The 16,938-nt window shown below is 38.9% G+C and overlaps 1 protein-coding gene and 1 pseudogene across 1 annotated transcript in view; one reads left to right on the top strand and one right to left on the bottom strand.

Moving 5' to 3' along the window:
- The window catches only part of LOC133535396 (protein polybromo-1-like), a 28,042-nt pseudogene extending 22,069 nt beyond the window's left edge, over positions 1-5,973 (bottom strand).
- Positions 5,974-7,696: 1,723 nt separating this feature from the next.
- The window catches only part of camk1a (calcium/calmodulin-dependent protein kinase Ia), a 50,537-nt gene continuing 41,295 nt past the window's right edge, over positions 7,697-16,938 (top strand). Inside the window, exon 1 of the mRNA XM_061875208.1 lies at positions 7,697-7,893. The gene's annotated coding sequence lies outside the window, so the exon portion shown is untranslated. The remainder of the gene's footprint in view (positions 7,894-16,938) is intronic.

The raw sequence follows: 16,938 nt of genomic DNA, 5'->3' as shown, positions 1-16,938 counted from the left end.
CCAGCTTTTTTGAAATATGTTACAGGCATCAAATTCCAAATGAGCTAATATTTACAAAAAATAACAAAGTTTACCCCAGTTCGAACATTAAGTATATTGTCTTTGCAATGTATTCAATTGAATATACCGTATTTCCTTGAATTCCAGCAGGGCATATAGTATGCGCCTGCCTTGAATTACTGCCGGGTCAAACTCGCTTCGCAAAATAATTAGCACATGCTTAGTATTACCGCCTGGTCAAACTCGTGACGTGACGAGTGACACTTCCCCGGTCATCATTTTCAAAATGGAGGAGGCTGATATCAATACCGGTAATTTGAAATCGCATAAAGGGAAGAAGATTAAGAGCTATTCAGTAGGATTTAAGGTCCAAGCTTACATCACACTCAAATTTTTACTGCAAGCCTTAGGTAAGTGCCGGAGTGAGAAGAGGTTTTAAAATAATTAGCGCATGCTTACTTTCACCGCATGCCTTTGGTAAGCGCAGGAGTGAAAAGAGGTTTTAAATTAATTAGCGCCCGAGCGGCAATTCAAGGAAATACGGTAGGTTGAAAATGATTTGCTAATCATTGTATTCTGTTTTTATTTACAATTTACACAATGTGCCAACTTCACTGGTATTGAGTTTTGTATAAAAATATTCCACCTACCGCCCGAATGCAGCTGAGATAGGCCCCAGCGACCCCCCGCTACCCCGAAAGCGACAAGCAGTAGAAAATGGATGGACGGATAAAAATATGGCTCATAAGTGGCCAAAACAATACTATTATACAACACATTTTTCAAAGAGAGTATATTGTGTGGCTATTTATAGATTGTATTTATTTTTCTTCAATAAACTTGGTTGAAGGTGTGTGAGTACTTTTTGAGCACATTCAACAATGCTTCAATAATAACGATAACCGTGGTAATTTTGGTGACAACAACGGTGATGATACGTTCATATTGTTACATCCTTAACTCGAAAGTATCCAGCAACAAACGCGTCCGCATCCTTCAAGTTTCTGCGTCCTGAGTTTGCCTTAATGAATTAGGTGTCACAAAAAACTATTCCATTTCAATTTAGCAGCGTAAGTCCATTCCAGATAGTTAATAATAAATAGGTTATTGTTTTTTGTACCTACAATTGCTCTCTGACTAATTTCACTTAATCAAACCTTCTATAACATTCCACACTAAATATAGTACAAGTATGAACAAAAAATGGATGGATGGATGGATGATTCCTGCTGATATCATATCAGCTTAATGAGTATCAATTTATAGTCAAAGCTCCAATATCGGTATCAAATGGGAAGTGAAAAAGACACCCCTTGTGTCAGGAAACACTTACCACTTTGGAAGGCAGTTTCTGGAAGAGTTCGCTAACCACGTGACCTGAGGGATCAGAGTATAACACTACGGCCCCAAGGATCTGCGCCAACACTTCCTTCACACTGCTGCTGGAATTCTGATAGAACCCCATCAAAAAAAAAAATGAATGATAAAGGTTGTCACTATGTGGCATGCATATCCAAAAAATAAATATATGCTTGGTTTTAAATTTAACATGAGCATAAAAAGAGACCAATGTCAATAAACTGACCTCATCTTCTGTTGACATTCCTGGATTATCCATGTCGTCTACATCTTCATCATCATCTTCTCCATCTCCAGCCTGCAAAAAGTCATTTCTGATCTGCAAATAGACGCCCCACAACTTGCAGGCGGCTTGATACTCCTCGCTGTCTCTCTAGATTGTAGACATTAAAAAGATGACGCCAGAGTGTTATCCTTTTAGTTACTATTTATTCAAGCATCTTGTCATTTTAGACATCAGTAGTAAATTATTAAGTATTAATGGCTACCAGGAGAAGAAAGCCTATTTCTTACCTTGTAAAACAATTTGGCATTATTAAACATGAGCTGGAAGTCTGCTGTGATCTGTTCCACTTCTTGATAGTCTTCTGACTTCAGTCTATGCTGGATTTTGGTAATGTCTATGGGCTGGGACACCACCTCATAGTAATCAGGGAGGTTTCTGGATAATAATATGTTGAAGTCAGGAAGTTTGCAAAGACTTGCATACAGAAAGTCACACATTATGTTAATAACTTGCTTTGATTAATCAATGATATACAATCAATTGTGAACAAGAAACTTATTTTACCGGTACTAAAATAATAATGCTTAGATATGACTGACACCATAAGAGATAAATGACTATTGGTTTTAGATGGCAAGACACATCTCAGAGTGTTACATGAAAAACTTCCCCAGCTTTATCAATAATAAAAATAATAATGGATAAGATTTTATACAGTGCTTTTGGAGACATTCAAAAGCGCTTCACAGTGATTGATAGTGGTAGACCACATTTAATAATAATAATAATAATGATAATATTTAACACATTTGTGGTGGTAAGATACATTTCATAATAATAATAAACACATTGATAGTGGTAAGATACATTTTTAGCCACAGCTGCCCTTGGGTGGAAACGTCGCTGCCAATTTATGCAGACGACCTCTCCGATGACCACCAAACATTAATTCACATTCATACACCAGTGTGAGCGGCAGTTGGAGAAAGATAGGTCAAGTGTCTTGCCCAAGGACGCCCAAGGAAGACATATGTGTTATTGTCTCTCATAAGGATTGTAAATTGTAGGCAACATTAAAAAAAAAAAAAAATTCCAATTCCCCTTTAAAATGTGGCTTTTTGCAATGGTTCAAGTACCATTGGATTTTTTTTCCAAGGTCTTTTAAATTGTATCATTTGCTTGTATATGTATAACCGGTGGTCTTTTCCTCTGCGTTGTGTGGATTTTATGGAACACCATGTGTTGCTGTTCAGATGCACTGTACTAATACAGAGAATACAATTGTCAAAAATGTTCTGCCAATTGTCAAGCTCCTCTCCCGTTTGTCATAGTCTAACAAAAGGGCAGTAGGAGGGCGTGTCCAACGCATTTAAAAAGACATGTGTCACAGTATATATTGCAGTAGGAGGGACAACTAGACAGTGGTTCCACATTAACAAAACATCAAACAATCTTCAGGTATCTACATGTAATTTATACATTGTGTGTAATTATAACAATAATAAACATTATGAAATACATCATTTACATGACATAATTGACCCTGTTGCATATATTTTGCATTTGAAATGTTTGGTTAAGTACCTAGTAAATTAATTGAGGAGTTTACAATACCTTCTTTTTGGTACCCTTAGAAAAAGTTCACTGAGATGTCTTCCTTGATCATCCTTGTGATCTCTGACTGCGTTGAACAGCTCATGACAAACAGCAATCTAAACGACACGCATTTGTTAGCTTTGGGGGAAAAACACAGAGGGAAATAAATGCCATACTCCAAGACACACCGTATCTACAGGAGGAACACTGGCGATCCTTCTTCTTTTACGACCACTTCCAGGAGTAGCGGCGTCATCAAGGTCTCCTCCTCCGCTGACACTGCTTGACGGGGAAGTGGCTCTGGTCCTCTTCGCTAACATAGCTCCCCGCTTTGACGACAGGCTAAAAAATAAAGAAACAATGTCAACTTTATTTTGAAGTTACGTGGATTATATTTATATAGCGCTTTTCTCTAGTGACTCAAAGCGCTTTACATAGTGAAACCCATTATCTAAGTCACATTTAAACCAGCGTGGATAGCACCATACTTGTTCTTGTGCTTTCTGAGCTCACTATGTTCACTGCTTGCTGTACATATCCTACTAAGTCAGACCTACACTGTTTCAATGTCAATTGTTGTTTGATGTACAAAGTAAATTATAACCTGCTACCAAAGAATGTACAACATTTCTTCTCAACTAAAGAGGAGAAATATAACCTTAGAGGAAAATATAATTTAAAACATTTGTATGCAAATACAACTAGGGCTGGGCGATATATCGATATACACGATATATCGCAGGTTTGTCTCTGTGCGATATAGAAAATTACTATATCCTAATATTCGAGTATACGTTCTCACGCAGGACTTTTAGCTGCGGGTGTACACTTCAGGCTCTCCTCACTCTTTCGTGTGTCTCCTTCTTACAGACAAGCAGGCGCACATTCTTACATACGTCACAAACTGTCCCGTCATACGTCACATACACGCCCTCGCCCAGCAGAGAGCTAGCGGTGTGGCTAACTTTAGCTACTAACGTAGCCGTACATGAGAAAGATGGTGCAGATCTGGTAACAAATGAAGGAGGACTTCATTCCCAATAAAAACAGCAGGGTTTCCATCGTCTGGCGGTGGTTTGGCTTCAAGTGGGAATATGTCGAACAGACTACCGTAATTTGGCAAGTGTGGGGAAAAAGCGTTGCATTACAGCTAATATGTAGCATCATTTGAAAAGTCATTCGCTAGAGAATGAAGAAAATTTCATAACCGTAGTAACATACCACATAATGAAGGACGAATACTATTTGATTTCCTATTATGCAGCTCATTTTTATTTGACACTTGAAATGTCTCTGACAATCTTGCAATTTATGTTTTGGAAATGACTTGAATGTTTGTGCCATTGCTTAATAACTTTAATAAATACACTTTTGGTCAATTGACTTAGTTCTGATTTCCCTCTTTGCATGAAAGTTTAAAAGTAGCATATATTAATGCAGTATGAAGAAGAGTGTTTTAATGTATACACATATAGTGATTATATGCATCAAGTGTTCATTCAAGGCCAAGGCAAAATATCGTAATATATATTGTATGTCGCGATATGGCCTAAAATTATCGCAATATTAAAAAAAGGCAATATCGCCCAGCCCTACGTACAACACTTAAAACCTTTAGCATATCAGTACGTGGAATTAAATTATGGAATGGATTAAGTAAAGAAGTTAAATATTGTACTGATATGATCCAGTTTAAGAGGCTGTTCAAATTAATAGTGCTTACAAAGTATAAAGAAGAAGAATTATTAGAAACACTTTCGACCTTATTGAAAATACGATATTCTTCATCTCAGTATGTTGGTAATGACCGTATTAGTTAATTGCATGTTACAGAAGTGTTGTATTGCTTATTCACGGATGTCATTTTGATATTTTGCTGTAAAGAGGGTCAGTATATGTATGTATGTGTTTGTGGGCGCTCTGAAGTGGGAAAGGGGTAGGATTAAATAAGCTTTTCTTCTTCCTACTCTTTTTCGGGTATGATGAAATGTGAGGTAATATTGTATTGTACTGTGTTGTTAATATTCATGTTCGAAATAAACCAAGAAAAGAAAGAAAGAAGAAAGAATGTTCTCAGATGATATTATTGTTAATGACTGAAGTGCTGATTGACTTGTGTGATGACTGTATTATGCTGATAGCATATATTTGTACCATGAATTGATTAACGTGGACCCCAACTTAAACAAGTTGAGCAACGTATTCGGGTGTTACCATTTAGTGGTCAATTGTATGGAATATGTACTGTACTGTGCAATCTACTAATGAAAGTTTCAAACAATCAATAGGAGCAGGTGGGTGAAGTGTCTTGCCCAAGGACACAACGGCAGTGAATCGGATGGCGGAAGCGGGGCTCAAACCTGGAACCCTCAAGTCGCAGGCACGGCCACTCTACTAACCGAGCCATGCCACCCCGAACATGCAACGAACATGCTTGTTTAGTAAAATTCGTTCTCGTGTATTTTAATGTGAATTGAATAAAATATGTTAAAAGGCTGGGGAAGTTAGCATATTAGCATCACATGAATGTATCAAACAAAGCACAGTTAGCATGTTTCTGCCCCGCTAATATGTCTCTTCACAACAAATAAGTCACCGAAACGTGTTTTTGGTACCCACATTAATCTAAATAGTCCAAAATGAGTTATAAAAATCCAACATTACCACAAAATCAGCAAAGAGAGCAGTAATTCCCTGAGAAGACTAGCGGTGGGTTAGCTTGTGTTTGAAAACTCCTAACCGGAAGTTAGTCGAGCTCGTTTTGGGTCTTTTAGAAAACGCCGAATGAGCAGTGCTGCTTCCTACATTTTGGGAGTAGCACTGCAACAGCAACCAGGTTCTAAAATGGAAGAAACCTTGGAGAAATATTCTACTTTTTTAACCATTGTTTTTAGTATATAAACCTTTATTTATAATATGCAACATTTACATACAATGAATAAATATTAATAATCAAAACAAGTACATAAATAGTGCAAAAACACTACAAAACAGCACCAGGGGGTTGTAAACTCAATAAAGTAACTAAATAGAATGTAAAATATGGTAACACTTTAGTATGGGAAAAATATTCACCATTAATTAGTTGCTTATTAACATGCAAATTAGTAACATATTGGCTCTTAATTAGTCATTATTAAGTACTTATTAATGCCTTATTCTGCATGGCCTTATTATTCAACCAGTAAGCTATTAAGTATTCCCTCAAAAACCTCAGAAATGATTGCTTATTAGTACTAAGTAAGGAAGTTGCTGTATATGATTCTCACTTCAATACCATCCACCCATTTTCTACCGCTTGTCCCTTTTGGGGTCGCTGGAGCCTATCTCAGCTGCATTCGGGTGGCAGGCGGTCTACACTCTGGACAAGTCGCCACCTCATCGCAGGGCCAACACATATAGACAGACAACATTCACACTCGCATTCACACACTAGGGCCAATTTAGTGTTGCGGATCAACCTATCCCCGGGTGCATGTCTCTGGAGGTGGGAGGAAGCTCGAGTACCCAGGGAACCCACGCAGTCACAGGGAGAACATGCAAACTCCACACAGAAAGATCCCGATTGAACTCAGGACTGCTCAGGACTGCTCAGGACCTTCGTATTGTGAGGCAGATGCACTAACCGCTCTTCCTCCGTGCTGCCCCACTTTAATACCACTTAATGAATAGGTCTGTTCTTACGTAACAAAACACACAACTACAATAGCCCTAACCCTGACCCTAACCCAGTGGTTCTTAACCAGGGTTCGATCGAACCCTAGCGGTTCGGTGAGTCGGCCTCAAGGGTTCGGTGGAGCCTCCACTCAAGCCACATCCGACTCATCGTGTACATAAAAACCTCCCCCTGTCGGCATATTAGGGATACGGCAACAGCAGAACCCAAACTGATTTGCAAGTGTGTAATTTGTTACGAATTCATGCACTGTTTTGGTTTTGTTCTTTGAACAAGGTGATTTTCATGCATGGTTGTGCACCAGTAAAAGATCATATAACTTTGTCTTGAATTTGAAAAACATTTTATTTTTCACTAAAGAAGGGTTTGGTGGATGCGCATATGAAACTGGTGGGGTTCAGTACCTCCAACAAGGTTAAGAACCACTGCCCTAACCCTAAAGTTAAAAACTTAAAGTACCCATGATTGTCACACACACACTAGGTGTGGCTGAATTATTCTCTGCATTTGACCCATCACCCTTGATCACCTCCTTAGAGGTGAGGAGAGCGGGGAGCAGCAGCGGTGGCCGCGCCCGGGAATCATTTTTGGTAATTAAACCCCCAATTCCAACCCTAAGTGTCAAGCAGGGCGGTAATGGGTCCCATTTTGTTCGAGTCTTTAGTGACCCAGCACACGAAAAAGATAAATGGTATTGCAATTGTACGCTAAGTAAACACACTTCCATCATTAAAAGTCCTGCTTCTTATTTTTTTCCACAGCCCTTTGTTTTGAAATGGACCGCTCCTCATGTCCAATCCTGCGGTTTGTTGCTGTTTAAGTGTTGCCGTTCAGCTGCGGTTTTTCGTGCAGAAACATTCCTGCTTGTTCCCCTCGTGATAAAGTGATTTCATGCTGCACTTTACGTCCACAGGAGACGCGAGCTGGTCTTGACGTCAGGAGGAGCGCAAGCTGCGCTGCGCACATGCAAGCCCGGCCAGCAGCCGCATATCCCGGAGGCGAGGAGCGCAAATCCCGGGCACAGATCGCCATTTCGGTACGTTGATTATCCCCCGTTATTATTTGACGTCATGCATGAAGATTTTAAAAAAAGATGCAGGCTTGCTTTGCGTGCCACATTTTTGAGTGGTGCAATACACCCACAATTCATTTGCTTTTTTTTCTCTCCTGCACGCTATTCCTCCCATGCCACTGCACATACATGATTATTGTATTTAAAAGCAGATTTCTGTAAATAGAGTTTGATAAGAAACACTATCTTGGCAGTAATAACGTGAAACACAAAGGAGGTTTCAAGCTGCCCCATCCCTTCTATTGAACGTGTGTTTTCTTCTTACTGTTTGTCCTACTTTAGCTCTTATTCTATAGTCCCTTTTTGTTCCCACCACCGTGCCTGTCAGCACAAAAAGACACATATGTTAAGAAATTTTTATTTTTATTTTTATTTTTTGCACTTGCACACCATAATGGATGTGGAGTGAAATTTTTAAGATGTGATTTTTTTTTTTAAACAAACATCTGCCTATCTGTGATGAGGTGGCGACTTGTCCAGGGTGTACCCCGCCTTCCGCCCGATTGTAGCTGAGATAGGCGCCAACGCCCCCCGCGACCCCAAAAAGGGAATAAGCGGTAGAAAATGGATGGATGGATGTTAAGGAATTTTTAATTTTTTTTTTTTTTTGTACTGAAATTTTTAAGATCTTCTTCCGCTTATCCGAGGTCGGGTCGCGGGGGCAACAACCTAAGCAGGGAACCCAGACTTCCCTTTCCCCAGCCACTTCGTCTAGCTCTTCCCGGGGATCCCGAGGCGTTCCCAGGCCAGCCGGGAGACATAGTCTTCCCAACGTGTCCTGGGTCTTCCCCGTGGCCTCCTACCGGTTGGACGTGCCCTAAACACCTCCCTAGGGAGGCGTTCGGGTGGCATCCTGACCAGATGCCCGAACCACCTCATCTGGCTCCTCTCGATGTGAAGGAGCAGCGGCTTTACTTTGAGTTCCTCCCGGATGGGAGAGCTTCTCACCCTATCTCTAAGGGAGAGCCCCGCCACCCGGCGGAGGAAACTCTTTTCGGCCGCTTGTACCCGTGATCTTATCCTTTCGGTCATGACCCAAAGCTCATGACCATAGGTGAGGATGGGAACGTAGATCGACCGGTAAATTGAGAGCTTTGCCTTCCGGCTCAGCTCCTTCTTCATCACAACGGATCGGTACAAAGTCCGCATTACTGAAGACAGATTAGGTCTCTGCTTTTTGCAGATGATGTGGTCCTGATGGCTTCATCTGACCGGGATCTTCAGCTCTTACTGGATCGGTTTGCAGCCGAGTGTGAAGCGACCGGAATGAGAATCAGTACCTCCATGGTTCTCGCCCGGAAAAGGGTGGAATGCCATCTCCGGGTTGGGGAGAAGACACTGCCCCAAGTGGAGGAGTTCAAGTACCTAGGAGTCTTGTTCACGAGTGAGGGAAGAGTGGATCGTGAGATCGACAGGCGGATCGGTGCGGCGTCTTCAGTAATTTTTAAGATGTGATGTTTTTAAAAACAAACATATTGTCTGTCAATCTGTGCTGAGGTGGCGACTTGTCCAGGGTGTACACCGCCTTCCGCCCGATTGTAGCTGAGAAAGGAAATAAGCGGTAGAAAATGGATGGATGGATGGATGGATATGGGAATATTTTTCAACATGCTTTTCACTTGTGAGGTCAAAAGGGAAGGCAGCAAATAAAGGCCTAGAGACGCGTCTGCAGGCTGCTCACTTCAAACTAAATATAACCAATATTGGTAACACTTTAGTATGGGGAGCATATTCACCATTAATTAGTTGCTTATTAACATGCAAATTAGTAACATGTTGGCTCCTAATTAGTCATTATTAAGTACTTATTAATGCCTTATTCTGCATGGCCTTGTTATACAACCTAACGCTTACCATCTAACCCTAACCAAATAACTCTAAATCAGGGGTCACCAACCTTTTTGAAACCAAGAGCTACTTCTTGGGTACTGATTGATGCGAAGGGCTACCAGTTTTACACTTTACATTTTAAGTTTTTATATATATATACTGTATATATATATACATTTATATATATATATATATATATATATATATATATATATATATATATATATATATATATATATATATATATATATATATATAAATATATATATATATATATATATATACTGTACATATAGTTATTTGTAAGTTACATGTAAGTGTGATTTAAACAGGAATAGCTAAATATATAAATTTATATATATATAAAAAAATGGGTATTTCTGTCTGTCATTCCGTCGTACATTTTTTTTCCTTTTACGGAAGGTTTTTTGTAGAGAATGAATAATGAAAAAAACCACTTAATTGAACGGTTTAAAAGAGGAGAAAACATGAAAAAACATTTAATTAAATGAACCAAAGTGAACCATTAAATGAACCAAAATATGACTTATTATATCTTTGTGTAAAATATTGGACACAGTGTGTTGTCAAGCTTACGAGATGCGATGCAAGTGTAAGCCACTATGACACTATTGTTAATTTTTTTATTTTTTGTGTAAATGTTTTTAATGATAATATCAATGAGGGATTTTTAATCACTGCTATTTTGAAATGTTTACTAATATTGATAATATTAATTTTTGTTTCACTACTTTTAGATTGTACCGTGTCATGTTTGTGTGTCCTCAATTGCTCTGTTTATTGCTATTCTGAATGTTGCTGGGTTTGGTTTGGTTTTGGAATTGGATTACATTGTTATGGTATTGCTGTGCATTGTTTTGTTGGAATGATTAATAAATTCATTTAAAAAAAAAAAAAAAAAAAAAAATTGGTCCTTGCTGGTGCCCGCATGCGCCGCATTGGTGACCCCTGCTCTAAATTATGTTTTTGTTAATTAGAATATGTTCCCTTAGTGTCCAAATAAATCCAAATTAAGTATTTTTACTTAGAATATGTTCCCCCATACTAAAGTGTTACCCAAATATTAATTTGTTAAACAAAGACGATGATTTTCTTCACAGTTCTGTCAAATTCCAGAAAACACAGAGTGAGATGTTCTACCTCTTGTGCGAAACACAAATGCGTAAAATGACTTAACAGATTAAAATGACTAGTAAAACATTTAAAAACAGAACAACCAACTTCTAAAACATAAAAAATGACTCTGAAACACATAAAATGACTCTGAAGAGATGCACAGTGACATCTAAAAGCTAAATTATTCCTAAAACACATAACAAGACTCCTAAAACACATAATAAGACTCCTAAAACACATAAAAAGACTCCTAAAACACATAAAAAGACTCCTAAAAACACGTAAAAAGACTCCTAAAACAAATTAAAAACAGAATGAGGTGTTTGCATCCTTTGCGAGCACATACACTTGGTGGCCTTGTAGGTGAACAGTGAATGTGAATGGAAGACCTGAAGGATAAAATAATTTACGGGTGCGCATCATCAGTAGTGTTCCTCTGGGTCACTGTGTGTTTCGGCCTTTAACACTATACACCCTCTCCAGAGGCAGCCAGCCACAGGATGATCAGACCTGAGCTTGCGACCCAAGTCCAATTAGCCATGAAAGTCACCTTGTTGGCAGACATATCAGGGGACTGACTATGCATGGCAGGGGCGCCCGGTTCCCTGAGTCAGATTTTGGTCTGCCTAACCCTAACCCAACCCCAACCCTAACCAAATAACTCTAAATTACGTTTTTGTTACTTAAAATATGTTCCCTTAGTGTCCGAATTCATCTAATTTAAGTATTTTTACTTAGAATATGTTCCCCATGCATACTAAAGTGTCACCCAAATATTAGTTTGTTAAACAAATAGGATGATTTTCTTCACAGTTCTGTCAAACGTCCAAATACTTTTCTGAAAGTGTAAGTACAGCAGCTGCAGTTCTTACACATACAAATGTTCTATTTAATTGAAACCTATTAACTAAAAGCCAAAAGTCACCTCAATTACATCTTGATGGTTTTATTCAGATTTAATATTAAAGTTGTCGACAGTGATCACTGTTTATTTTTATTATTAGTTTATGGACAATAGCAATAGCATTATTCACACTAGAAGCTAATTTCCATAAAAGTGTCCACTATAGACAGGTGGCCAACTTATGCAGGTTAACAGCCATTTTGAGTCTGGCTTTGTGGTGGGTGGAGTCATGATGAACTCACACATTAATATGCATATGACAGGAAGTGTTGGTTTAATTAAACACAAGGGATGAGACGCTCGTGATGGTGATGATCCGGTAAGAGTAGAGAGCTGCTGCTTACTGATTGGTTGAAAGTTTGACAACAAAGGAGGGCGAGTGCTCCATGATAGTATGATAATGATATGAAAATTTAATAATATGACGTGTATGCATACATAATGCCCGCTTTGTATGACAACATCTGTCGTAGGTTTACATAAACTCCAAGTGAGTGTCATCGTTCATTACTGTTATTCATGCAAATATTCAACCTAAATATTCATAACAAGAAAACGAATCGTACTGTAGCAAGTTGATCCTGAAAAGAGTAAGCAATGAACTAATCACAACAAGTCAGACTTAACCATTAACACAATTGTAACACATGTTCATATATTAATGTTGTCAGATGGAGTAAAAAAAAACTATTCCTGGACTCACAATAATGACTTTATGAGTCATGCATGTGGTCGCTATTGACAAGATGGACTGTATTTAGATTCTTGATTCAAATACATATTTGCAATGTATTTATTGGTATATAAATATTAGTAACACCTTTTCAAAACAGGTTGTAAGCTCCTTTACTATTATTAATATTAATTTAAATAAATGTATTAATATATATTGTAACACATCTATTCCATCCATCCATCCATCCATCCATCCATCTTCTTCCGCTTATACGAGGTCGGGTCGCAGGGGCAGCAGCCTAAGCAGGGAAGCCCAGACTTCCCTCTCTACAGCCACTTCGTTCAGCTCTTCCAGGGGGATCCCAAGGCGTTCCCAGGCCAGCCGGGAGACATAGTCTTCCCAACGTATCCTGGGTCTTCCCCGTGGCCTCCTATCGGTTGTACGTGCTCTAAACACCTTCTTAAGGAGGCTTTCGGGTGGCATCCTGACCAGATGCCCGAACCACCTCATCTGGCTCCTCTCGATGTGGAGGAGCAGCGGCTTTACTTTGAGCTCCTCCCGGATGACAGAGCTTCTCACCCTATCTCTATGGGAGAACTCCGCCCCCTGCGGAGGAAACTCATTTCGGCCACTTGTACCCGTGATCTTGTCCTTTCGGTCATAACCCAAAGCTCATGACCATAGGTGAGGATGGGAACGTAGATCAACCGGTAAATTGAGAGCTTTGCCTTCCTGCTCAGCTCCTTCTTCACCCCAACGGATCGATATAGCGTCTGCATTACTGAAGACGCCGCACCGATCCGCCTGTCGATGTCAGGATCCACTCTTCCCTCACTTGTGAACAAGAATCCTAGGTACTTGAACTCTTCCACTTGAAGCAGGGTCTCCTCCCCAACCCGGGGTTGGCACTCCACACTTTCCCGGGCGAGAACCATGGATTCGGACTTGGAGGTGTTGATTCTCCTCCAGGTCGCTTCACACTCGCCTGCGAACCGATCCAGTGAGAGCTGAAGATCCTGGCCAGATAAAGCCATTATGACCACATCATCTACAAAAAGCAGAGACCTAATCCTGCGGCCACCAAACCGGAACCCCTCAACGCCTTTACTGCGCCCAGAAATTCTGTCCATAAACGTTATAAACAGAATCACTGGAAACGTGTCCGACTTTGTGCCGGCAATGCGGACCAAGCTCTGACACTGATTGTACAGGGAGCGAATCGCCACAATCAGCCAGTCCGATACACCATAGTCTCTGAGCACTCCCCACAGGACTTCCTAAGGGACACGGTCGAATGCCTTCTCCAAGTCCACAAAGCACATGTAGACTGTTTGGGCAAACTCCCATGCACCCTCAAGGACCCTGCCGAGAGTATAGAGCTGGTCCACAGTTCCACGACTAGGACGAAAACCACACTGTTGCTCCTGAATCCGACGTTCGACTATCCGGCGTAGCCTCCTCTCCAGTACACCTGAATAAACCTTACCGGGGAGGCTGATGAGTGTGATCCCACGATAGTTGGAACAAACCCTCCAGTTCCCCTTCTTAAAGAGATGAACCACCACCCCGGTCTGCCAATCCATGTGACGGATCTACTACAATAATATGTTTTATAAGAAGTCAATAATTTTATGTGTCTAACATTTGAAGTAGAATTGCTCAATTGAATGGACTTTTACAAGATATTCTAATTTTGGAAAAGAAATACGAAGTTCCTGCAGTCCTGGGTTCAAATCCAGGCTCGGGATCTTTCTGTGTGGAGTTTGCATGTTCTCCCCGTGAATGCGTCGGTTCCCTCCGGGTATTCCGGCTTCCTCCCACTTCCAAAGACATGCACCTGGGGATAGGTTGATTGGCAAAACTAAATTGGCTTCAGTGTGAGACTGTGAGTGTGAATGTTGTCTGTCTATCTGTGTTGGCCCTGTGATGAGGTGGCGACTTGTCCACGGTGTACACCGCCTTCCCCCTGAATGGAGCTGAGATAGGCTCCAGCAAACCCCGCGACCCCCAAAGGGACAAGCGGTAGAAAATGGATGGATGGCTATATTAATATCTATTTTAACGGCTATATTAATATCTATTATAATGGAACTATTAACATACAGTATATTATATGTTAAAGTACAAAGTTAAGCATGAAATCAGTTTATCACGAGGAGAACATGCAGGAAAGTTTCTACACAAAACGGCACTGAATGGCAACATTAACCCATTACAATAAATGTGTTAATATATTTTATAACATATTTATTCATATATATAATAACACATGCATTAATATTATTATAACAAATGTATCAATATCTATTATAATGGATCTATTAACATAAATTATAAATAATCTATTGATATACAGCATATTATAATGATTGTATTAATATCTATTATAATTGATGTATTCATACATTAGATATGATGGACTTTATTTATTATAATGGATGTATTAAAGTCAATTACAATGCATGTATTAATATACAGGATAGGATTGGATATGATAGCCTTTATTTATTATAATGGATGTATTAATATCTATTATAATGGATGTATTAAAGTATTTTATAATGAATGTATTCATTTATATAGGACAGGATTGACTTTGTTTATTATAATAAATGTATTAATACCAATTGTAAGGCAGCTTATATTGTGTGAAGTACAAATAGAATGATGGACATTATTATACTGTGCCGTAAATATTAGTATGCTAGTTACAGTACATCACAAAAGTGAGTACACGCCTCAGATTATGATATTTCCTCAGTGCAGTACAGTAGATAATATTCTTGGATGTACTTATGGTTTTCTCCTCAGCGCCGACATGCAGCACATTAATGCAGCCCCACCCCCACCCCACCATGCTGGACGGTTATTAACGTTCACTAGTGTTGGAGACAATAATGTTTGTATTGACTCGGTGGACAGTAAGGGGCCTAAAGGTTTGCGTGTATGGACTAAAACCTGTGTAAACTTCATAGCACATGCAGAGCTGATCTACTCAACTTGTGCACAGAGGATTGTCCCTTAAATGAGCAGAATAAGGAATGCAATCCGTTAAGCGTGTCTGTCTTCATAAATATGCACAATATATGCTGATCATCAGATCATACAATACTGGAAAGGGAAGACAGAAATATTGCATAATCATTCAGTACGCGCAGTGTGTTCTATTAAGACTAAAAGTATTCTGTGGGCGCAATTTCGCATCCATATTTAGTACCTCTTAATCGTATTTGCAAACTGACACAGTTAAGCACACGTCTGTAAGAAAGGAGTTGATCGCACTAGAAAGACAGACATTGCAGAGAGAATCCTTTGTCCTTCGTGTGTGTGTGTGTATGCGTGCGTGCGTGTGTGTGTGTGTGTGTGTGTGAACATATTTGGACTGTCATAATACAAAATATTAGACGTAATATTAGGGACGGCGTGGCGAAGTTGGTAGAGTGGCTGTGCCAGCAATCTGATCGTTACTGGTTCAATCCCCATCTTCTACCATCCTAGTCACGTCCGTTGTGTCCTTGGGCAAGACACTTCACCCTTGCTCCTGATGAGTCCTGGTGAGCGCCTTGCATGGCAGCTCCCGCCATCAGTGTGTGAATGTTTGTGTGAATGGGCGAATGTGGAAATACTGTCAAAAAGCTTTGGGCTCCTTAAAAAGGGGTAGAAAAGCGCTATACAAGTACAAGCCGTTTACCATAATTTCTATTCAGCAATATAATTTTATTGCTGCTGAATACAACCAATTAAATTAATGTGTTTTGATGTCTGCTTCTGCTTTGGCTTCATTTTTGTCAAATAAAAAATGTTGTAATATATATATATATATATATATATATATATATATATATATATATATATATATACACATACATATATATATATATATATATATATACATACATATATATATACATACATATATATATATATATATATATATATATAATATATATATATATATATATATATATATATATATATATATATATATATATATATATATATATATATATATATATATATATATATATATATATATATATATATATATATATATATATATATATATATATATATATATATATATATATATACATATCCATCATTCCATCCACCCATTTTCTACCACCTATTCCCTTTGGGGTTGCGGGTGCGCTGGTGTCCTATAACAGCTACAATCTTGATTGGATTTTCCAGAGAATAGTGCTAATAGTACTAATCGAATCGTTTATGTTGTGCGATTAAGTATCGATTAAAATTTTTTTTAAATTGATTTTTTTTAATTAAAAAAAAAAAAGGATATATATATATAATTTTTTAATCAATCCAACAAACCACTAAACAGCAATACCATAAAAATGCAATCAAATTCCAAAACCAAACCTGACCCAGCAAGACTCAGAACTGCAATAAACAGAGCAATTGAGAGGAGACACAAACACGACACAGAACAAACCAAAAGCAG

The sequence above is a fragment of the Nerophis ophidion genome, linkage group LG16, assembly GCF_033978795.1.
Source record: "Nerophis ophidion isolate RoL-2023_Sa linkage group LG16, RoL_Noph_v1.0, whole genome shotgun sequence".
Classification (NCBI taxonomy): domain Eukaryota; kingdom Metazoa; phylum Chordata; class Actinopteri; order Syngnathiformes; family Syngnathidae; genus Nerophis; species Nerophis ophidion.
The sequence above is the reverse complement of the archived record's forward strand: the minus strand, read 5'-3'. Positions and strand labels throughout refer to the sequence as shown.